The following is a 25,681-nucleotide window of genomic DNA, read 5'->3' as shown; positions in this document are numbered from 1 at the left end:
ATTACATTGGTGGACATGCAGGTGAATGAACCGGTGATGTTGTGGCTGATCTGGTTAGGTCCTGTGATGGTGTCACTGGTGTAGATAGGTGGGCAGAGTTGGCATCAAGGTTTCTTGCATGGATTGGTTTCTGAGTTAGAGTTACTATGGGGCAGTGTGTGGATGCTGGTGAGAATATGCTTAACGTTGGTGGGTTGTCTGTGGGCGAGGACTGGCCTGCCTCCCAAGGCCTGTGAAAGCAAGGGTTTGTTGTCCAGGATGGGTTGTAGATCACTGATGATGCGTTGGTGAGATTTTAGCTGAGGACTGTAGGTGATGGCCAGTGGAGTTCTGTTGGTGGCTAAAGTCATTAATGTTTGTGAGATCCTCAGACAATACAACACTGGGGTTCGTAGAAGTACCTATCTAGATATATTTGTTACATATATCACAGATTGATAGTTGTCTTCCAGTGCTTAATTTATAATGAAAGAGGTGCTGGGGCTCAAGCAATTAGGTGCCAAGGCTCAAGCAAATTGTTTTTTAATTACTTTTATAAATGATGCAGAAATACCAGAGGTGCTGGGGCTATGAACTCCCAGGCCTAGGGGTGCCAGGGCTCAACCCCGGCAAGCACTGGCACAAATTATGCACTACTGTCTTCCTTTTGAGCTAGCGGTGTTGTCGCCTGTTGCACACTTAGTTGTCTTCAGTGAACTTGATCTTTTTAATGTTGCAATGTTACTTTCATTGTTGTAAATGAAAGGAGCAGTCTGATCTGTGTGGACAATTTTATCTTAGTCACTGATCTCTTATTCATGAATATGCAGATTTTCTATTTCCCTAGACATACTGGTCATGACTTTTCTGATGGAAGGTAAAAACTCATCAAGTAATTTCACAATCCCTCAAAATACTGTAGAACTGGTAGGCAGTAGGCTATGTGTTTATATCACATGCACTTGGTGCTTGTGCCTGTTTAAAGGTTGTGGGAGTTCTATATTAGCAACATAGACGAAAGGTTATGTTCTTATATAAGAGTTTTGCTGCTAATGCACTAATATCAGCCCTAGATCATACATGATCAAGAGCAGCATGCAGCTGCCCAGGACCAATGCATTGCTCCTTGGATAGCAGTGTGAAACACTACTCAAACTTACCCTTTTGTTTCCAACAGGCTATTGCAGTAGTCCAGGAATCACTGGACCCTAGAGACATTCTGACCATATTTCCTTTCTCCTGCTTCTGTCCCCTGTATATGGGGTAGTTCTTAAGCCACCCAGGATTACCCACTACAGAGGGATAAGTTTCTCTGGAGAGCGTGACATTGATCTCTGATTAATACAGGGTAACTTTCTAATGTGTCTAGGAGGAGTTTAAATATCTTTGTTTGCTTTACTGTAAAGCAGAATTAAAAATGTAAAGAATGTCCTCTCTGTTTATAGTAAAAATGTAAAATGAAACAGGGCTTCCCATACCTAGAATGCAAAGTGTGGATTTCTGCAGGTAAATTTCACAGCAGTAAAGGAAAACACTTGTTCCTCTCTGATTATATCCCTCTTTGTGAGGGGTGACTTCCTGGCAGAGGCACACTCACTCCCTATAACAATAGCCAGTGGAGATTGCCCCTGTCATGTGACTGAGCCCAGACATCATTTCGTCATATAACTGGGGCAGGAAATAAAGCACTTTTGGGTAATAGCTTTATTTCCTTACAGTGGGTTTTGGGGCTGGCGTATGGGGCCAAACTTCACATCCCTTACTGACCCTGAGTAGTTATTACACAAAGAGTAGTGCTAGTGTCAGTCTTTAATCCCTATTTCAAATTATGAACATCAAATATATTTATACTATTTATACACTATGGATGAAATCCTGCCCCCATTAAAGAGAATAGGAATTTTGCCATTGACTTCAATGGAACCAGGATCTCACCCTCAGTGAATTTTTTCAGGAGCAAAGTATGAAAATTTCCAGCAAGCATATGCCATATGCATTTGTTTGCCAAGCACTGCTGTTTCCCTCCTCAGTCACAGTTATGACAGAGGATTTTTTTGCTTAAACAGAAAAAAAAAACAAGTTTAGAGATTCCCAGGAGCAAATGTCTTTTGAAAAAGCCACTTGAGCTTAAGCATGCTATAGAGCAACAGGGAAGGTTTGGGGGTGTCACGGCTGAGAGCCAATCTGCTGACCCAGTTCCCCTACCCCAACCGATTGCGAGGTGCAGGATCCGATGAAGGGGGCACCCCATGTCCTACCATGCATGAACACTTATATCACCACACACAAGCCACAGAGCTCTGTTCATTCCCTGCTGTCCACTCAAGAGATCTTCCTCATCCCCATTGAATGAGGTGGAGTGGATATTTTTGCTTATACAAGAAAAAAACCTGAATAGATTTCTAAGTCTGTCATTGTCTCCCTACTGTGGCACACATGCCATTATTACAGAGTTTACCACAGACAAAAAGAGAGATTTTTTGTGGGAGCCTCTTTTATAAACCACTGACAACATATCACTGCTTTATTAATAGTGTTTTGTGCATGAGAAGGCCAGCTCTGAAGTTTAGCAGATTTAATTTTTTTCTTGATATTTACTAAGAAACTGAAAGGAATTGAAAGGAACGCCACAACTTTTCATATATTTTATAACCTACAAAATCCACCCACTGGATACTCAAAACTCCTGATATTACAATTTTGATATAGATAAGATTGCTCTGAAAAAACAAGCAAAAACTTTGTTGTGAAAATCAAAGACAGCTAATGAGGCAGTAATGGTATTTGCTGACAGAGAGGTCTTAGCAAGCAAGCTTTACTAATATTTCTGCAAGGAAATTAGCCTGTGGGAAAGTGTGTAGAAAAACAAATGCAGTTGTTAGTACAAATATTCATTACTTTCAAAGTTTACCTTATTTGCCCTTGACCAAACCTTGCATGTGTTACTGCTGCTGCTTTCTAGATAGGATGAAATATTGATGTTTAGATATAAAATTAAGTATAATTGTCTACATCATGCTGTTAAATGATCTGCTAATGAAAATTAGTCATGAATCTGGTTTATTACTGTCAGTGTCTGGAGTAATGCATAAATATTGGAGAGGAAGACATTTACTGAAAATATATGAAGGTCCAATTGTCTACAGTAGATCACAAAAGCATACAAAACAATAAAATCCATGTAATAAAATGCACAGAAATGGCATAATGCCATATGTATGCTGTATCCCTGTTAAAGATATATGCAAAGTACACCTTGTGATGCTACTATAGGGTGGGTTTGAAAGTATGTGTGACGACTTTTTTGTGTAAAATTTTACATCTGGGAAATAAGATTTGCATTTAGTTCTGAAACTGCTTGTTCTCATCTTGTGGCAATGAGTTCCATACTCTAGGCCCATCTCCTGTGAAAAGTTCTATCTTCTTCGCGGACAAGCCTCTCTGTGGTGTTGTGGTTTTTTTGGTGTTGCTAGCCATGGCAGCAAAAAACTATCTGGACAGCTAATACCATTCAGGAGTCCACGCCCTCTGCTCTTCATCCACAGGTGACTTCAGCAAGGCATTGAGGAAACTGAATGTGGTACTATTTACATTGGATGTAAAGGGAATCTTGTGCTGAGTATTATCTGCATTTTCCTGACATTTCAACTTGTATTGCCTCACCAGCTTTCCCAAACGCTTCATATAGATGTTGGATAATAGGAGGGGAAACTGAGAACCGTGTGATGAGTAAGGGGTGAAGCTTTGCTCCAGAGTAACAGAAAGTGACATTGCAAATGGGGGGCCTTTAAAAAAAAAAAGACTGGTGCGGAAGTTGTAATTCATCCATGCTGTGATACAATGCTTGATCCTGGTAGGTGGGGTGGGAAGGTGCTGCTTTTTTTCTCTCAAGGAAAAAGGGGAAATAGGTGACATGTTTCTTCCTCGGTTAGAGCCATATCTTGCAACCTATGAAAGCCCAAGTTGGGATGCAACATGTAACACAGATTCACAGAGACACACACACAAAAATGTATCTATGCAGGAAATTTACATTCAATCTGGTTGAATAATGACAATTATTTCCCATGGGAAATATTTAAAAATATATATATATTTTAATTTTCCACTACATTGTTTTTGACTGGTTTTGGCAAACAGTATTCAATACAAATTCACTTTTCTGCTTTAAAAAAAGGAAAATTAACAAAAATAAGTCTTTGAAAGATAAAAGGAATATTTTATCCAAAACTGAACAAAAAAATCAAAAATTTTCACTGAAAATTTATTTTACTCCCCAAAACAACAATTTAACTTGAAACATTTTTGGGTTTCATTTTTTGATGGAAAAGAGAATTTTTATCAAAATGAAAATTTTAAACATACTGTTTTGGTTGAAAAGCCAATTTTCTTCTTTTTTTTTTTTAAAAACATGTTGATATGGGAAAAATGTAACCAGCTTTGCTTAAAATGCTGTGGGATTAATTCCTTTATTCTTTCTCTAAACCTTTTATGATAACTGTTTTGTGATTTTTTTTTAGTATTTATAGCAATAAAAGAGAAAAAACAGTTTCATATTGAATTTTTTGGGGAATTTGGTGACTAAAATTAGAGCCATTTCTTGAAATGAAGGGCTTAGATATGTTTAGATCTTTCAAGTCCTGAGGCCCAGGAAGTGCAGCTGCTGAGCTTGTTCCTAGTGCTAGAGGAGGCGCTTCTCACTCTTGACTTCTGGTGGAGGGAGAATTTATATCCATATACTGGGTATGGCGCAGATCAACAGGTGACACTGTTACAAGCTTTCCACATAATTTTTCTCAGCAAGTTTTAGTCTTGGGAAGACGTGATGTGATGGTGTTAGATATTGATTCTACGAGGTTCTGGATAGAGTGAGTTGTGTGAGCAGTATTGTTTGCTCTCAGCCTTGTCTCTGATTACAGTCAATACTTGAAGCAGAGTTGCAGAGGAAGCAGTAATAGCTGGGTTGCAGCTTCTTGATATTTTTAGTCATCAGGTTAAGTGGAATAAATATCCAGTATTTACATTTACAGCTTGCGGGATTACATTTGTTGTACTTGCTGCAAAGTGAAACAGGTCAAAGCAATATGACAGGGGAACTATTCAGTATTCTAAAGAAGGCAAGTACAAGATAACAAAAATGCTTGAAAAGAAGGTATAAGTCTAAATTTCACAGGAGAATGAAACAATGCATCAGGACAGAGATTCTTTCCTGGCTCTTAGAAGGAAAGGGATAGGGATAAGGATTTTTGAAGGTTGGGTTCTTTCTTCTGTGCCGGAACTTGCCCTATCTTCCCAGGGCTTTCTCCTGGTCACTTTGATGTGCACTGTAAAAGTAGCCAAGGGTGAAACGCTTGCTCTCCCTTTCCACAGAAAGGGTTTGTTTTCCTCTTCTTCTCCCTCTATCAGCAGTTTTCTCCTTCCTGATTTGGAAATGTGGATTTTGGTCCAAAACCCCAGGTGACAATTCGTGTTCAGGTTCTATTTTCAATTCATCCTCAACTACAAGGTGGTTTAAAAAGTCCAAGTCTAGCTTCTGTCTAGTTAGTGTATTGTGTTTGACCATGAATTCAGGACACTCATACAGGATTAATTCTTTTTTAAGCAGAGCTCCAGCAGTTTGCTGGACACTCTAACACTTCGTGCACTACATTGAGCACCTCTTTAGTGCTGAGGTTACAGTTGGTGGGACACAGTTACATTATTCCTCCAATCACTTACAAACACAACAATATTTAAGAAATATATTCTTCTGTAGTTTTCTGTTCCTAGTTCTCATGCAAAGCACCATCATTATTATAGTCTCACAGACTTTCTGCCCTAGTCAGAGCGTGTTCTTCTATGGGCATTTCAAAAGATTGCTTGTCATCTTATACCTGCCATATTGTTAAGGAGGTCTGGGTTTCCTCAGAATTACTATGATTTGAAGGAATTTTATTATCAACTTTTTTCTTCGTGGATTTGTTCAACTGTTTCCCTTGCTTATTTTCAGTTCTGGTGTCTGACTCACCAAGAATGGAAGGCAGAAAGTATTTTTTCTTGCTGGTTCTGGCTTTTGTCTGTTTTACTGCCAAGGTACATCCAAAGTTCCTGTGAAATCAGTTTGATCTTTTTTGCCATCAGATCTTCATTTGCACTCTTGAGTCCCTCAATATTTTAACACCTTTTCAGTTGTCTCTTTTCTAAATCTGACAGTTTCTTTCTTGCACCTTCAGGAGTTTTCTCAAACACTTTTTTCAGTCTGCAGCTGCTTGAAGTCTTGATGCGGCTTTGGCAAAGCACCTTTCACCACCTTCATTTTGACTTCTTATAGTTTCCTCTAATGCTGTTCTCCAAATATATATATTTTATGCATTGTTCTTTGGCACAAAATATATTCTAGATCAGTGATTTTCAATCTGGGGGCTCACTAACTATGTCTAAGATTTCCAAAGGGGTCTGCATCTCCATTTGAAGTTTTTTTAGGGGGCCACAAATAAACAAAGTTTGAAAACTATTGTTCTAGATAATACCGTTGGAATGCATGAGAGATCACTTTCTCCTCTTCTGATTCTACTGCTTTCAGAGCACTGCAGTTCCAACAGGCTGGAAGCTGTCTTCCAGGTATGTAAATGTGTTCAGCATCCCCCATGTCAATGTTGTTTTCTTGTGTAGCCATTGTTTAACCAACTTTAAAGTCTCACACATCGGCTATATGTCTCCCTCATACATGGTGGATGACTTTTCTTTTCCCTGTATTGGGTTGGAATTGGGCCATTTGGTCACAAATTATTGTGCCAATAACCATTTTTCCCCTTTTCATATTTATAGAATTAAATTTCAAATACTGGACAAACTGATTATCTTTCACAATGTTGAGACCCATTCTTGCATCTTGAGATTTGGCCTGTAGGCTATGCAAGTTTGAAAGCCTTTTTAATAAACACAACTTGTACATAGTTTCCCATGCCGATGGCATATAATGACATTACTTCTATAGCTTGTCTAATGTCCAAAAGTTTATCTGGCATAATCTGTGTCACTTACATTGAAGTAGGGTGTAGCTGAAGAGCAACTTGTTGTTTTGGATTCCCAATTTCAATTTCAGTCAACTGATACTGTTTTAATCTGTTTGCTTACTCCATCATTGAGCAACTGTGTCAACCCTGTGGATAAGGAACATTAGGAAAGTAGATAAAACAAATGTCATGTACCTCTTTGAAATGTGTTTTGTATAATTGTTGTTTTTAATTGTGGCTTTTTACTGGTTTTCAGACACTTTGCTTATTTTTTTCCTCTTTATATCTGTGCTTCTTTTTACAGTATATGACTTTCCTGCTAAGGCAGAAAAAATGAATTGCATTAACTGAATTGTTTGTTTTTGGGGGAGAGGGAGAGGAAAACAGTTTGCATAAGACTATAAAATTGAGGGCACAAACACTTGAAGTAACAAGATTACATTACATTTTTCACAAGAATAACATGACATCCCTGGTTTCTTAGCCAAATTCCAATTTGGATCTATTAAAATTCTCCCTGTGGTTACTGTTGGAAATGCTACTTTTCATTTCCTCTCCAGAAACCTTGACTAGCATTACTAGGACAGAATAGCTACTGTCCCACCTCACAGGCTGTTACATTTTAGTTTCAGATGAATGATTCCTACAATGGAAGTCACAAAAACCAACATTTCCCATCCATTACTACAGTTGTCTCCTATTCTAAGTATAGTGAAAAATAGTGGTCAACTCAGATACCATGGAGAGGTGGCTGTATAGTACATATACAATACAAAGTAATTGTAGGGCCTTCAGAACAAAAGGTTATATTTTATATACATATACATTTCATTACATTTGGTTTAATATAAGCTATGGCTATAATTCTCAAATGTGGCTGCCTAAAAATAGGCATCTGAATCCATTTTTAGTTTTTTTAAATAAGTGGGCCGATTTTTCAGAAGTGATGAGTATCCTCAGCTCCCATTGAGCTTTGATACAATTTAATATTCCCTAATTAGTTTTCATGCACTGGAAAAGGAATTATATTAGTTGGAGAAACACATGAAAGAAATTAACCAATATGATGTTCTGAAACTAATGCAGCAGTATAATATATTCCAGAAACAAGAAAAAGGACATCTTTGAAACCTTTTAAAAATAATTTTAGAATTTGAATTTTTGTCAAAATTAGCAAGAAATACTTAGCATCAGAAAATACAGAAAGTAGTAAAGAAAAAGTGTAGAGCAAAAATGGAACATCTAATTTGTTCTAACGATGTAGAGGTGTAATTAAATAGATAACACCATTATCTAGTAGAAAATGAGAGTCTGGAAGAGAGAGCAGAGCGCTGAGATGATCTGCCTTAAGCATCCTGTTGCTGTTCTTTGACATAAATGTAGCTTTTAAAAGGTCAGCAGTTATTTCGTAGTTACAGAGAATCACAGCAGTCATGAATACGTGTATCACTGTAGTTAAGTCGGAATCCTATAGGAGGGAGAAATAGCATTTCTGCAGTGACAGATGGAAAATGGCATCTGTTTAACTATGGCTGTTTGAGTAGCATTGAAGAGTTCAGGCAAACACGGAGGGAGAAGACTGTCTTAAGGATCTTAAGGGATGTGCCCTCAAAAGAAGCATGGTATACCTTCCCAGCTCTAAAGCTATTTCTAGACTTAGAGTTGTAATTTTATACAGCAGCCAAAGACCGCAATGAGAAAATAATTTTTAGGGATTTTTTTTTAAATTTAGGTTTAGGTCATGCGTAAGTTTTCTGGCAGGGACCAAGTGAAAATTGAGCATGCAGGCTTTTGCTTGCAATTGAATTGTTTTGTGAATTGTCTTTTCGGCATTGCCTCAGCGTCAGTTATAGAATTATAAAAAAATATACATCTGGAAGGGACCTTAAGAGGTTGTCTGAGCTCTAGTCCATCCCCTATACCTCATGCTGAGGCAGGACCAAGTATACCTAGCCTATCCCTGACAGGTGTTTGTCTAACCTATTCTTAAAAACCTCCAATGACATAGATTCCACCACCTCCCTTGGAAGCCTTTTCCAATACTTAACTATCCTATAGTTAGAAAGCTTTCCTAATAGCTAACCTAAATCTCCCTTCCTGCAAATTACGCCAGTTACCTCTTTTCCTATGCTCAGTGCACATGGAGAACAACTGATCACTGTCCTCTTTTTAACAACCCTCAACATATTTGAAGAATTAACAGGTCTTCAGTCTTCTTTTCTCAAGACTAACCATGCCCTGTTTTCTAACCTTTCCACATAGATTAGCTTATTTAACCTTTTACCATTTTTGTTGATCTCCTCTGGACTCTTTCCAGTTTATCCACATCTTTCTTAAAACATGGTACCCAAACTGAAGAGAGTACTACAGTTGAGGGCTCACTAGCACTGAATGCAGCAGACCAGTTATCTCCTATGTCTTGCATTCAATACTCCTGTTAATACTGGAACATTACTCTTTGATTAAATGCATCGCATTGTTGAGTCATTCAGTCTGTGATCCAGTGGAACCTCCAGATCTTTTCTCAGCTGTACTACAACCTAGCCAGTTATTTCCCATTTTGTATTTCATATTTCCTTCCCAAGAGTAGTAGTTAGTGCTTGTCTATGTTTCATCTTGTTGATTTTAGACCAGTTCTCCAATCTATAAAGGTCCTTTTCAGTTCTAATCCTGTTCTCCAAAGCGTTTGCAACTTCTCCCAATTTGGTGTAATCTGCAGATTTTATAAGATTATTTTCCACTCCATTAAACAAGTCATAAATGAAAATATTGAATAGTTCCAGATCCAGGATGGACCTCTATGGGACCTCACATGATACATCTCCCAGTTGGGCAGTGAACAATTGATATCTACTCTGAGTAAAATCTTTGAACTGCTTATGCACCCACTTTATAGTAATTTCATCTAGATCACATTTTTTCTAGTTTGCTTATGACTATGTCATGCAAGACTGTCTCAAAGTCTTACTAAAATCAAGATATAGCCCATCTACTGCTTCCCTCTTATCCAATAGGGCAGTAACTCTATCAAAGAAGGAAACTAAGTTGGTTTGGCATGATTTGTTCTTGACAAAGCTATGTTGGCTATTATACATCTCCCTATTATCCTCAAAGTGCTTTCAAACTGATTGTTTAATAATTTGTTCCAGTATATTTCCAGGTATCAAAGTTATGCTCCTTGTTCTAGAATTCCCCAAGTCCTCTTAGTTTCCCTTCTAAATGATAAGTACTATGTTTGCCTTTCCCCAGTCCTTCAGACCTCACCTGTCCTCCATGAGTTCTTGAAGATAATGGTTCCAAGATTGCTTCAGCTAGTTCCCTAAGTCCCCTTGAGGTGAATTTTGCCATTTTAAGTATGACTTATTTCTCAGTCACCCTCTCAAATGCTTTCCACATGCTACCTTCAGCACACCTAGTCATGGTCGCTTGAATGTATTACTGCAACTGAGGAAAATATTGTGTGTGTAAGAACTAGAGCTGATCAAAGTTTGGAATATTTATCCTGCAGGAAATTGACACTTCAACACTTGTTTCCATCCCAGAAGAAAAAAATTGAAATTTTGAAATACAGATTCTGAAAAAATGCAATTCAGAAACGTCCAAACATTTTGTGTCAGCATTTTTGTTCTAATGAAATGTTTCAAACATTAAACATGACATTGCCTCATGGGAGTTGTAGTTTGGGCCCTCATGGTTTCATGTGATAGAGTTCTCTGAAGGACAAAATCTATCAAGATGCAATTTGGACCCACCTGATCAAACTGCATGGATCATCAGGGAGCCATATGATTCTGGGTACATCCTAGAAGACATATGCTTCGTCTTAGGAGAAATAGGTACCTGAACTACAACTACGCAATCTGATAGGAAAATGCAGGGATTTTGTTTTTATTTATTTAAACTAATTCAAAGCAAAATATTTCAGGTTAATTCACTTAAATAAAATATTCTAATTTGAGTTGTCCTCACCCAGTACAAAATATTTTATTTTGACTTTCCTGACCAAAACTTGAAAAAATGGCAAAATTTGAAATTCCCCTTGGAAAATTTTAATATTATGGGGAATGTGTTTTCTGTCTTTTTTTTTTTTGAACATAGAATTCCTGATCAGCTTGAGTTATAACTTAAGGTAAATTCTCCTCTGGGGTAGAAATCTCCCATCAGGATGGTAACTCATACTGGTGACCATGGCAGTAACTGTTTTCTTATGAATTCAAAACTTTTGCCCAAAGCAGAAATGTTATATAAATGCTTTGTCTATATATAAATAGTAGAGCTGTTGATTAATCGCATTAACGCATGCAATTAACTAAAAAAAATCACAATTAATCACAGTTTTAATCACACTGTTAAATAATAGAATACTAATTGAAATTTATTAAACATTTTGGATGTTTTTCTTCATTTTCAAATACATTAATTTCAATTACAACACAATACAAAGTGTACAGTACTCACTTTATATTATTTTTATTACCAATATTTGCACTGTAACAAATGATAAACAAAAGAAATAGTATTTTTCAATTCACCTCATACAAATACCATAAATAGTATTCTATTATTGTTTAACTGCTCAATTAATCACAAGATTAATAGCGATTAATTTTTTCAATCACTTGACAACCTTAATAAATAGTTTTAGATAAGGTTCTAGTAGATGGTGCTCGAGAATATGTAGCAAAGTTTCTGGGTTTTATAGGATCAATAAATCTTCTTGTTGTGCACTGGGGCTTCCTGGCTACAGCTCTTTATATCAGTTCTTATTATCATGGCAAAACCAAAAGGTTTTTTTATTGCTTTAATTCTTCATTATGTGTGACCTGAGGCAATGAGTCACTTCAGCAATGACTCTGAGCAACATTCCATTCCCTGCTGCAGTGCAGGCAGGGATACCTAAGAAAAGTGAAGCTTCTTCAGGGCCTCAGTGACAAACTATGAAGTAGCTATAAGTCTGGACAAAGAAAGTATGGCAATCAGAGTGGCTGCATGGAATACAGCAATGGATAATGACTACATCCTAATTTGCCAGCACTTGAGACTGTATCTGTCCGCTGTACCATGTATGGGACACCTTATAGTAGCAGAGGGCTTAAAAGCAGGCTCTGAAATTTTGAGTAATTTGTAAGTGCCTGTTCTCAAAATATGCAGGATATAGGGCTTTTCTGAGATACTTAATTATCTCTCCACACTCATTCCAGGCTCCTCCCAGGTGAATGACACCTTTATGAGATGGACCATAACGATGCTGGATTGTGTTGGAATTTTGAACAAGATGCTTCAAACAGATCCAAAAGTTAGTTCCTAGACATTCATGCCTAATATATTGTGCTGTAAAAGAACCTGTAACCCTTCAATGTGATGCTAGTGAATACCAATTGGGATCAGCGTTTTCACAAAATGGTCAGCCTGTATTTGCTCCTAGGGCACTATATCCAACAGAACAAAACTGTGCTCAAGTAGAGAAGGAATGCTTAGCCATTGTGGTTCATGCACCAAGCATGACCAGGGTCTCCTGGGGCATAGTCATACATAGATACAGAACAAAAACCTTTGGAATAAAGCTGTTATCAGCTCCAAAATTTCTTCAAAGAATGTTAATGAAAGTTTAAAACATTGCTTGGCTGTACAACATAGCTGGTGTTCATTGCAGATGTTTTGGTCTAGGGCAGCATTACCACAAAGGACTGTGATTGCTGAGACATTTGATTATGAAATCTTCAGCATAAGCAAAAAGGGAGTGTTTCATCAGGAACTTGAACACATAAACTAAGCAAAATTCCTTCTTGTGACAGATATAGTCAAGCTGCAGATAGAGAGGGTTGGGCTAGATGCAAACAGAGGGTTGGGCTAGATGACCTCCTGAGGTCTCTTCCAACCCTATTTTTTTATGATTCTATGCTATTCAAGCATTCAGAATGGTCATCTGGTTAGGGATGGGAAATGTGCCATTTAATATTCATGAATAGTGGGACATATAGAAGAACTGACAGTACAAAGGCTCTATAAAGGCTACGGCGTCACAATGCATAAAGATGTGTCTGATAATGCTAATCCACATACACACACAAGGCACACTGGTGCTGAAGCATGTGTACCAATGCCTGACACATCCTGTATTAGCCAAACATGAGAAGTGAGGTGAAAGACGACACAAGCCAGGGACATAGCTGCAATATGTTTTTAGCCAGTCTGCAAGGAGAAGCACACAAAGTATCTTGTTAGCCATGGAGCAAGCTAGAAATGGATTTATGTACACGACAAAACAAATTTTACCTTGTGATGGCTGATTACCATTTGGATTACTGGGAAATAGACCCCTTATATACAAGAGCAGAAACTTCTGTCAGTAACTGCTGCAAAGCTCAGTTTGCCCAGCATGAAATTTCAGATGCTCATTATAATTAATGGGCCTCCATTTTCCTATTGGGAATTTGTTGTATAGTTTTCAGCATTAGCTGAATAGAAAGATATCACATTGCCATCCTACTCCAGACATCACATCCAGTGTAATGGCAAAGCAGAAACAAGTGTAAAGAAACAATTTAAAAAGTATACTAATTAAAACCCCACAAATAGCGTTGCTCTACTAGAGAAATGCACTAACAGAAGGCCTGGGCAGCAGCCCACTACATCATCTCATTTTTCACTGCACATGGACTGCATACAGCAAATTAACTTTTGAAGCCATCATTTGGGGGAAAGGTGACAAAAATTAAACAATGGCAACAGCAAGACAAATACTGCTATGACAGAGATACTAAAGAGCTTCCTGAACTCCAGCTGTTAAGATCAGACGTGGTAAAAGTACCAGGACAACTCCAAAGCCACAAACATCATTTCCTAACAACCAAGGAACCATTGTCATGAAGGGATGATCTAGGAGTCTTCCCATACGTATGTGGAAGTAGAGAAGATTGTGAGGGGAGTTCACCTACTGGTGCTTCACAGAAATTGGAAGAACTGATGCAGAAAATTTAGTGGCCCATAAGTCTCTGGAGGGCAACTGAGAAGAGAGGAAAGGGACTCTCAAAATAACCCCATACACAACAGTATCGTTACTTTGTAACTTCAGAGATTACAGCTACTTGAAATTACTCAGTTTTTAGTAGACAATGAGACATAAGTGTGTCTTCTGCCTGCTTACATGTAAATAATATATGGATATATACCTATCTCATAGAGTTGGAGGGTCATCAAGTCCAGCCACCTGCCTTCACTAGCAAGGCCAAGTACTGATTTTGCTCCCAATTCCTAAGTGGGCCCTTCAAGAATTGAACTCACAATCCTGCGTTTAGCAGGCCAATGCTCAAACCACTGAGCTACAAACCATTGCCCCCACAGCAATGCAGGTAGTAATAGATAATCAATATGGTACTCAAGAATATGCAGTGTAGTTCCTTGGTTTTGCAGTACTGATACAACTTGTTGTGCACCGCACATAGCTTCCAGTGTACAGCTCTTCGTATTAGCTTTGAACATGCACAATATTGGAAGTGCTTTTTCAAAATTTAGATATTAGACACTAAGTAAAATCCAGCCGTTAGTGTCACAGTTCAGGGCAACTGCATCTGTATTTCCCCTCAGTGGTCTGGCATGGGCAGCCACTCTCAGGCCTCTGGATTCCTTACCTGCACCTCTCTCAGGGGGAGACCAATGTCTCTCTTCTTTCTTACCAGGATATCACCAGGCAGAATAGTTCCTTGCCTGCACTCTCTCATTTCCAGAGAAAGAGAATCTGCTTAAGTATTCCTCTTGCTTTCATTTCAGAGACTAATAACAGTTTAACTGCCTAGAATTAAGTTACCACTCTGCTCTTTCATTGCAAACGTATGTAATATTTTTTACCTTAAGACTACAGAGAAGACATATTAAAACAATAAAAGAACCTACATGCATACTAAGGCTATGTCTACACTAACAATTTTGTTGGTATAACTTATAGTTGCTCCATGGTGTGAAAAAACCTCAGCCCAAATGACATAAGTTACACCGACAGAAGCGCCGGTTTGGACCACACTATGTCGGCAGGAGCTGCTTTTCTGCCGACATAGCTACCGCTGCTCATTCTGGGTGGTTTAATTATGTCAATGGGAGAGCTCTCTCCCATCGGCTCAGGGCTTGGCTACACTGGAGAGTTGCAGCACTGGTGGTGGCTTTACAGCGCTGCAACTGAATCACCGTCCACACTTGCAAGGCACATACAGCGCTGTATCTCCCTGGCTACAGTGCTGGTTGTACTCCACCTCGACAAGGGGAATAAAGACTATAGCGCTGCTGATGCAGCGCTGCCCGGCCAGTGTGGCCACCAAAAGCGTTGTTATTGGCCTCCAGAAGTATTCGGAGGTATCCCAGAATGCCTGTTCTAGCCACTCTGCTCATCAGTTCAAACTCTACTGCCCTGGCCTCAGGTGACCAACCATCAGATCCACCCTTTAAATGCCCCGGGAATTTTAAAAATCCCCTTCCTGTTTGCTCAGCCAGATGTGGAGTGCAATCAGTGAATCTTTCCAGGTGACCATGCCTCCACGTGCCAAACGAGCCCCAGCATGGAGCAATGGCGAGTTGCTGGACCTCATCAGTGTTTGGGGGGGAGGAAGCTGTGTAGTCCCAGCTGCGCTCCAGCCGTAGGAATTATGATACCTTTGATGGAAAGGGGCCATGACCGGGACATGCTGCAGTGTAGGGTTAAAGTGAAGGAGCTGCGGAGTGCCTACTGCAAAGTCCGCAAGGGAAACTGCCGCTCCGATGCTGCTCCCACAACCTGCTGTTTCTACAAAGAGCTGGACGCAATACTTGGGGGTGACCCCACCTCCACTCCGAGGACCACCATGGACACTTCAGAGCGGAGGGAGGAGGAGGAGGAAAGCGAGAGTGAGGGTACTGGGGTGGGGGGAGACACCCCGGAGTCCCTGGAGGCATGCAGCCAGGAGCTCTTCTCAAGCCAGGAGGAAGGTAGCCAGTCGCAGCAGCCAGTACTTGATGGAGGACAAACAGAGGAGCAGGTTCCCGGTAAGCGGCTTTTATTTTCAGGATGGAAATTTTTCAGGAGAGGAGGGAGGGTTAGGGCTGCATGCATGCATGCCTAGATGCGGAATGGCGCGTTGATGTGGTATATCACGTCGCGGTAATCGGCCTCGGTAATCTTTTCAGAAGTCTCAGCCAGAGCGTGGGCAATGCGCTTGCGCAGGTTTATTGGGAGAGCCACTGTGGTCCTTGTCCCAGTCAGGCTAACGCATCCGCGCCACTGTGCTGCGAGGGGTGGGGGTACCATTGCTGCACACAGGCAAGCTGCATAGGGGCCAGGGCGGAATCCGCATTGCAGTAGAGGACCCTCCTGTGCTTCCCAGGTGACCCGCAGCAGCGAGATATCTTCCAGGATCAATTCCTGTGGAAAATGTTGGGAGAGTGTTCAGTGTAGGTGCCCCCTGCAGCTGTTTGCTTTCCCCAACGCACAGAAATCCAGAGGACAGTACAGCCATGAAACAATCAGTCCCTCTTACTCACCATTTCAGGGCTCCCATGGGTTATGTGCGCACTCTTTGGGATGGGAAAATTATGCTATTGTGAAGACTGTTAGTGTGCCCTTCTTAACTGTGGGGGAATTACTTTGTCTGGTATAAACAATGCTGCCTCTGTTAAGTGTTGCATTTTGCCTTTACAGATGCAACCTTGAGATCTCAGCTGTCTGTGTTATCACCGCCTGAGAGACTACAAAACCTTCGGAAGAGGCCGTGAAAAAGCAAAGAAGACATGCTGCAAGAAGTGATGCACCAATCTCTCACAGAGAATCAAAAAGCGCAGGAGTGAAGGGAGAGGGAAAGCAGAATCCGCAAGGAAAATGCAGCGCAAAGGAAGTAATGCGCGGAGCGGCTGATAAGCATCCTGGAGCGCCAAGCGGACTCTTTCCAGGTGCTCGTAGCCATGCAGGCGGAGCACTACCGCCCCCGCCCCCCGCCACCCTTGTCCCAAAGCTCTTTCCCTTGTGCCCCCATGTTAGCTCCACATCCCCTTCCCCAGCATCCGGGTTCTTACCACCACCAGCTGCCTCCAACACCTGTACGTTCACCAACCAGTCCTGAGAACTACGACCCTTACCCTCTGCATTCAACCCCCATCACCATGCAGTATAGCCATTCTGAAGTGCAGCACTCATTGCACAGCACTCCAGACAGGACATATGCAAACCTGTGATTGTACAGTTCCCCACCCCACCCCCTTGCCCTTTCAGATTCCAAAAAAGTTGTGTGTCTTTCAATAAAGTAATTTTTGGCTTTGAAAACAGTCTTTGTTATTGCAGAAAGTCAAAGATACCTTAGCCCAGGAAAGAAACAGGCACTGCAAATCAGCTTAGGAAACACAGATTCCTACTAACATTGTAACCACTGCACTTCACTCCCGTGCAAGGCAACAAACATTACTGTTGGTTTTCAGCCTCAAATTCCTCCCTCAAGGCATCCCTAATCCTTGCAGCCCTGTGCTGGGCCTCTCTAGTAGCCCTGCTCTCTGGCTGTGCAAATTCAGCCTCCAGGCGTTGAACCTCGGAGGTCCATGCCTGACTGAATCTTTCACCCTTCCCTTCACAAATATTATGGAGGGTACAGCATGCGGATATAACCGCGGGGATGCTGTTTTCGCCCAAGTCCAGCTTCCCATACAGAGATCACCAGTGCCCCTTTAAATGGCCAAAAGCACACTCCACAGTCATTCGGCACCAGCTCAGCCTGTAGTTGAACCGTTCCTTGCTGCTGTCAAGGCTCCCTGTGTACGGTTTCATGAGCCACAACATTAATGGGTAAGTGGGGTCTCCAAGGATCAAAATGGGCATTTCGACGTCCCCTACTGTGATCTTCCGGTCTGGGGAAAAAGTCCCGGCCTGCAGCTTCCTGAAGAGGCCAGTGTTCCGAAAGATGCGTGCGTCATGCACCTTTCCGGGCCAGCCTGTGTTAATGTCAATGAAACGCCCACGGTGATCCACAAGTGCCTGGAGAACCCCTCTGATTAATGTATTCGGATGCTAGGTGGGGTGGTGCCAGAATAGGAATATGCGTCCCATCTATCGCCCCTCCACAGTTAGAGAAACCCATTTGTGCAAAGCCATCCACAATGTCCTGCGTGTTCCCCAGAGTCACGATTCTTCTTAGCAGGATGCGATTAATGGCCCTGCAAACTTGCATCAACACAATTCTAATGGTCGACTTTCCCACTCCAAACTGGTTCGCGACCGATCGGTAGCTGTCTGGAGTTGCCAGTTTCCAGATTGCAATAGCCACCCGCTTCTCCACTGTCAGGGCAACTCTCAATCTCGTGTCCTTGCGCCGCAGGGTGGGGGGCGAGCTCAGCACACAGTCCCATGAAAGTGGCTTTTCTCATCTGAAAGTTCTGCAGCCACTGCTCATCATCCCAGACTTCCATGACGCTGTGAACCCACCACTCAGTGCTTGTTTCCCGAGCCCAAAAGCGGCGTTCCACGGTGCTGAGCATGTCTGTGAATGCCACAAGCAATTTCGTGTCGCACGCATTACGTGACTCGCTATCATCGTCGGACTCCTCACTGTCACTTGGATCTTAAGGAATAGCTCAACTGCCAAACGTGATGTGGTGGCGAGACTCGTCAGCATACTCCTCAGCAGTTCGGGCTCCATTTCCCACAGACCAAAATGGAACACAGAATCACGCTGCACAGAAACTGTGCAAAGATGGCACCAAATGTGGATGGAAACACAGGGATTGCTGGGATGTGAAGCGATACATCACGGGGTGTTGGGACAAGAACCAGAATGACCTGCACCCTCTGCCTCCTTCCCACAACCCACGGTGCCAGAATGGGAAGAGGTGCCCTGTGGGATAGCTGCCCATAATGCACCACTCCCAACACCGCTGCAAATGTGGCCACACTGCAGCGCTGGTAGCTGTCAGTGTGGCCACACTGCAGCGCTTTCCCTACACAGCTGTACGAAGACAGCTTTAACTCCCAGCGCTGTACAGCTGCAAGTGTAGCCAAACCCATAGAGCAGGAAATCTTACAGCAACACAACTGCATGGGTACAGCTGTGCTGCTGTGAGCTTTCTCGTATAGACATGGCTATTAAGCTAATCAGAGATCAGTCTGAAGCCAGCATGAGCTCTGGCAGGTGATTAGTCCTTCCCACACCACAAAAGAGTCTCTTCTATGGTCACAAGTTCATAACAGCCTTAGCTTTTATGTGCACCCATGACAAGTTTAGTCCACCCTTTATACTGTTCAGGGATCTCTGGCCTGGAGTTTTCAGGAGCAGGAAATCAGTAGATAATGACTTTTTCTCCCAGGATATAACTTCAAAAGAGCTCACAACACCTCCTAGGAAACCTGTTTCACACATTTTCCCAAACAGTTCTTTGACGGTCCTAACATATCCCCAAGGTTTACATTAGTAAATCCCCTAGAAAAGTTACATACAATCCCCCTATAACATATAAACAAATGCATTTTTAATACAATTGACCCCAAAGGTATTAAGTTAAACCTTTATTGAATTAAGTTTAATTAGATAAAGTTTTGCCAGGCTATTGCAGGAAATTGCCCTCTCTCCCAGTTACTGTTCATAGTCCCTCTTGAGTGAAGGGGAATTCTTGCCATGCAGGTGGTGTATCTGTGGTGGTTCAGGGAAACTGATGCAGAGGAATGGGGGTACCTTAGTGCTGCTCATGTTCTTCCCTTTAGTGCATACTTCATGCCAAGCATCTGCCCTGTGGAGCTGTTTGCATAACAATACCATAAATCCAGCATACCAAATTTCCTTGGGGTGTATGGACCCCCAAAGAGTCCCCTGTTTGGAAACAGGAGTGTACCCTGAGCATGGTGGCGCAATGGCAAAAAGGAGCAACTGGTGCATGAAACAGAGGGCAGGACTTTGGTTCTGTGTTTGTTTGGTTTGGTTTCATTAATATATTCGTGAATGACAAAAAATGAGTATTGCATTTTAAAAAGCCTAACAGAGCTACAGTATAACAAGCACAGATAAAATACAGCTGTGTTTTACTTCTCCTGGTGTAATATACAGTGCACCAAGTGATGTTGCTTATCACATTTTTACTCAGTAATTATCCAGAGTCAGATATATAGACAGTGACATGTTGATCAAGGACAAAGAATAAGATCAAACGGATTATGCTGTTTCCAGTTTTTGCACTGAGTTCATAAATCCTGGGTCTTTTATGTTTGTTCATTAATTAAGAATCTGTTTATGCACCACTAGAAATCTTTAATACACCAAGGGTGCATACAAAAGCATCACTGAAGGCATAAACTGTTACTTAATAATCTAATATGTTTGTTTAATTTTTTAATGGATGGATATTATTGGCAGTTAATAAGAACATTACCCTTCAGAATGGTTAGCTGATGATAGCTCTGATGACTCTGGCATCAAATAACTTTTTCTGCAATCTTTTATTACATCTTTAATTGTTTTAGCTTTCAGTAATAATAGCTGCTTACATAATTCATGGCCTTTTCAGAACAGAGGTCTTGTATATAAGGTGCCAACTTTTTTCCTCCGCTTCTCTCTTTACAAGCTCATTTAAAAATAGAGGTAGTTGAACTGTTTGGAGGAAGTGTGTTTTGGTGAGTCTGACATTCTACTACCTACCCGCCAGCTATTGTTTTTAAGAGCCAGGGCCTTCTTTAAGGCTTTTGCTGCCCTAAGCAAACTGCAAACCACAAATGCCCTCCCCTTCTAGCCCTAACTGTACTTCCTGTGTAGCCACTCACATAAAGCAGTCACTTAACACTTTTCTGCCCTAAGAAACAGCGTGGTCTACACCTCTGTTAGAGCTAGCTCAGAAGGAACCATAATTTCCTCTCTGCTAAATGGCACAGAGGACAGCAAATTTAGGTTAATCCTGTTTACTATGGCAAAAATCAGAACAGTAAACACACAACATGTTGCCCTCCTGCACATAATACATATTAACAAATTTGTGTGTATTAAATCCATGTGGCATTATGTGGGGGTGGGCGGTTAGCATGAAATAGGGTCACAATAAGGAGAATTTACCGTAAGTGGCACACTTCTATAGCAATGGCCTTTAACACAGGCTTTCTGCTACCTCAGGTACCATAGCCCCATTAAATCTCTCTCTACAGATTTTTTCCCTCAGAGATGGAACTAGTGGAGAGCTGCGATAGGGAAATGAAACAACTGTATGGACACTGATCAGCTGTGCTATCAGTGCTGGTTTGGAAGGATGGTATCTGGAGAAGAAGGCATTTCATGTGAATTACCCAAGAGCTGCGAGACTGGAACTAGGGTTTACCAAAGATCTTTAGCCCTATTTTCCATTCCTTGTAATTCCTCCAACAATGGGAGAAAAAGTGGTGCAAATTCAGTACAATTGTTTCACTTTTTTACTTTTATGTGTGTTTTATTTCCTTAGAAGGGGAGCAAATGAAACAAGAAATTTACTACAGAGCTGTTACATGTCTGAGTTAATGATGACTCAAGATTGTCAAATAACAGGCTCAACTGGAATTAGTTAATCACAGATTATCAATCAGAGATTAGTACATTTTACAAAATACAGAAAAAATAGATACATTACTGCTGTGGTGGTGGTGATGATGATGATGATAAAGAGTTTTCTGTGTGTCTCTTCTCCACTGTATCTAGAGGAACGCGGTAGATTTCATTCCCCAACTGAGTTCCCATACCAGTGTCATTATATAGGGTTTCCAAACAAAGAGAACTTTTGCCAAAAGAAACACCTTTTGAAGTCATTTTACACATTCTCAGTTTACCTGATTTGTGTGTAAAAACATGACTAACAGTTGAGAGGACTAACAAGATAATATATTTCAGTGGGTCTTTCTCCCCCCATAGTTATTCTTTCCTATCTGCTGTGTGTGTGTGTGTGTGTGTGTGTGTGTGTGTGTGTGTGTGTGTGTGTGTGTGTGTGTGTGTGTCCCCTAAAGATTCTAAAGAATAGTTAATACATTAATCAAATATACAGAAAGTAAAGGACTAAAAGTATTAATGTTTGCTAACAGATTACTAACAGAGCACACAACAGTAGCACAAATTATAACAAATTATCTTGAATTATAACAAAACAAAGGAATTAGGTTGCAGAACTCCCTGTCATATGACATTATCAAGGCCAGGAACTTAGCAAGTTCCAAACAAGGATTGGAATTTATGAATAACAAGGATATCCAGAGTAATAACAGATTTTTGAAGGCATATGAAGCCTCATGCTTTTGGGCAGAACCTAATGAGGTTTTAGAAATTTTCCTCGTGGGAGGGGTTACTTCTGACTGCCCCATAACCAGCTGGTACTAGTCATTATTGATGTCAGGACACTGAACACCACTGGTTTGATCCAGTATGGCACTGCCAATGTTCATAAACAGCACTGATCGCAATGGAGTATATGTAAGCATATAGTGCAATACATATAGGCTAATTAAAGCTTACACAGAAATCAGTAAGAGTACATAAAGGGTAAGCTACATAAAACTTGCACCAAAGCATACTCTTTTTTTAAAAAAATCAAATATAAAACATAAGGAATTCAGCTGGCACTCCAGAAGTTGGAACCCAAACAAAGAGAAATATTTTAGAGAGCTGTGAAAAAAATTCAAGTGCAAAGCAAAACTAACCGTTGGGGCTCTTTGTCGCTTCTTTCTGAATACAAAATTTCTGGCAATAATAAAATAGTTTTTGAAACTCATAAAGGGCTTTATTCCTCCATATGTAACTTTTTTGGCCTTACTGAAAAATCATACCAGTCTAGGACCTACTAGGTCTCAGATGCCCAGGCCTTAAGGATTTGTTTTCTTAATTTCTCTTTGAATTGTTAGAGATGGTTGTTGATGTTATACCATTTTCTAATCCTTGCCTTGCCCTTATTCTGCAGCAGGTCCCAGAATCCCTGGTTAGCTAATGTTTTGTTTCAGTCTGTTGAACAGGGCTATGCTCCACTGAACTGAATGTGGGTAGGAACTCTGGAATCCTAATACTGAGTCTGCACGAACTAACTGAACCTGATTTCCCAGTGTCTTGCTCCTTGTGTAGTAATTTATACATGTGTAAGGTGGATTTAAAACACTACTGTTTGTTGTATGCCAACTTTTTATTAATTTTCTACAGATATAACTTAGGGCATAAGGCAGTGGAGGATCAAAACCATTGTGTGGTCTTGAGCATATCACTTAAAGATAATTATAACCATAAATCTGCTTCAGTTTCCCTCACTGTGTAAAATAGGAACATTACAGTCTAACCAAATTTCAAGCACATGTTAATGTATTGCCGCCATAATGGTTTTTGTTTATCTCGATCATCGGTTATCTCGACGCTTTTTGGCAAACCCCTAGGCCGGCGACATAACAGGGTTCAACTGTATTTCATAGACTTTTAGGCCAGAAGGGACCATCATGATCATCTGGTCTGACCTGCACATAATAGGCCACAGAACCTCACCCAGCCACTCCTGTAATAGGCTCATAACCTCTGGCTGACTTATTAAAATCATGATGTAAAGACTTCAAGTTACAAAGAATCCACCATTTACACCAGTTTAAACTACCAAGTGACCCATGCCCAATGCTGTAGGGGAAGCTGACCTCCCCCCCCTCCAGGGTTTCTGCCAATCTGACCTCGGAGAAGATTCCTTTCCAACTCCAAATATGGTGATCAGTTATACCCTGAGCATGTCAGCAAGACCCACTAGCCAGACACCTGGGAAAGAATTATCTGTAGTAACTCAGAGCCCTGCCCATCTAGTGCCCCATTGGGGATATTTGTTTACAGCAGTCACAGATCGGCCACATGACATTATAGACAATCTCATCATACCATCACCTCCATAAACTTACCAAGCTCTGTCTTGAAACCAGTTGGGGTTTTTTTGCACCCACTGCTCCCCTAGGAAGGCTGTTCTAGAACTTCACTCCTCTGATGGTTAGAAACATTCCTCTAATTTCAAGCCTAAACTTGTTGATTGTCAGGTCACATACATTTGTTCTTGTGTCAACATTAGCACTTAATGTCTCTCCCTCCCTGGTATTTATCCCTCTCATGTATTTATAGAGAACATTCCCATCTCCCCTCAGCCTTATTTTGGTTAGGCTAAACAAGGTAAACTACTTGAGTCTCCTCTCATAAAGATGAGTTTTCCGTTCCTCTGATCATTCTAGTAGCTCTTCTCTAAACCTGTTACAATTTAAATTTATCTTTCTTAAACATGGGAGAAGTAACTCACACTGGTGCTGTGCTGATTTAACAGTGTTTTTAATATAGAATTAGAGCTGATCAAAATTTTTCTGATGGAACAGTGTGTTTCCTGAAAATGCTGATTCAAAGAAGTCAAAACTTTTCACAGAAATATAGAGATCAGTGGTTCCCAAACTTGTTACGCTGCTTGTGCAGGGAAAGCCTCTGGCAGGCCGGGCCGGTTTGTTTACCTGCCACATCCGCAGGTTCAGCTGATCGCGACTCCCACTGGCTGCGGTTTGCTGCTCCAGGCCAATGGGAGCTGCTGGAAGTGGTGGCCAGCTCCCATTGGCCTGGAGCAGTGAACCACAGCCAGTGGGAGCCGCATTTGGCCGAACCTGCGGACGTGGCAGGTAAACAAACTGTCCCGGCCTGCCAGGGGCTTTCCCTTCACAAGCTGTGGAACATGTTTGGGAATCACTGATATAGATTGTCAAAATTTTCATGGGAAATTATTGAAATATTTTATTTTGATAAGGTTGCAAAGCTTCATTTAGACTTTTATAATTTGGGACAAAACCAAATATTGATATCTCTGAATTTCCTATCCTACAGGTATGGAAATTCCATTTTTTGATCAGCTTTAATTAAAATATTACAGCATGGCATGAAGCTAACAAACAGTGAAGAAACGAAGATATGAAGGAGTATGAGATATTATCTAAATTGCCTGGATCCTAAATTTGGACAAGATTGAGAACAGAGTATACACTCTATTCCTTTGTTATGGATGTTTTTTTCTACACTTTTGTTATTAAATACACATAAAACTCTTTAAAAATCATGATCATTCTTTCTATGACAGTTTTTCATTATTGGTTTTAAAAAAGCTGATTGCCTAACCAATTTTACAAGCTGGGATGTGATATATGGGCAGGAAAATTCCTGAGCTACTTGCAAGTCTGGAAACATTCCCACTATCCATTTGTTGTGACCTGAAGTTGCCATTATGGACAGCTGTTTCTTAAAAAAAAAAAAATGTGCTATTACTATAGGAACTTGATGAATTGATATATTTGCTGAAAGTAAATATCTCAACATCTATCTGTCCCAAGAGCAGCAATTTAGGTATATTTCTATTCTTCATTTCAGAATCATGCTGGTAAAATGTTATCTGATAGGCACATTGTTATCTGATAGGCATATTGAAAGCAGTGTTATTCTGTTTCAGTGAAAAATTGTGAGCCTTCCACATCCACCCTTTGATATCTTCATGGGAGATGCTCAAGATTATTTAACCAACATGCATTTCTGAGCTGTGGGCTACTCATCAAATAAAAGGTATTTTACTTTTTATTTTTTTTATTTTTATCACCTCTCATGAAAAACGTGTTTGGCTTGTTACATGATTTATTTATTTATTTAACTTTTGACATTTTTCCTTGCTGTTCTACAACCCTCCCCTCTTTTTCCTCCTTTAGGCTTTTAACATTTTTGATCAGGAAAACAGAA

General features: G+C 40.6%; 1 long non-coding RNA gene across 1 annotated transcript; it reads right to left on the bottom strand.

The window, feature by feature from the left end:
• Positions 1–3,804: 3,804 nt before the first annotated feature.
• Positions 3,805–10,776, bottom strand: LOC120398643. Its single transcript, XR_005594595.1, has 3 exons — positions 10,727–10,776; positions 7,003–7,121; positions 3,805–3,927 (listed from the first exon to the last, which is right to left on the bottom strand). It is a non-coding gene; the product is annotated as an uncharacterized LOC120398643 (long non-coding RNA).
• Positions 10,777–25,681: the final 14,905 nt, after the last annotated feature.

Source organism: Mauremys reevesii, linkage group 2 (genome assembly GCF_016161935.1).
Source record: "Mauremys reevesii isolate NIE-2019 linkage group 2, ASM1616193v1, whole genome shotgun sequence".
In the NCBI taxonomy this organism is placed as follows: domain Eukaryota; kingdom Metazoa; phylum Chordata; order Testudines; family Geoemydidae; genus Mauremys; species Mauremys reevesii.
This window is presented reverse-complemented; position numbering and strand designations above follow the sequence as displayed.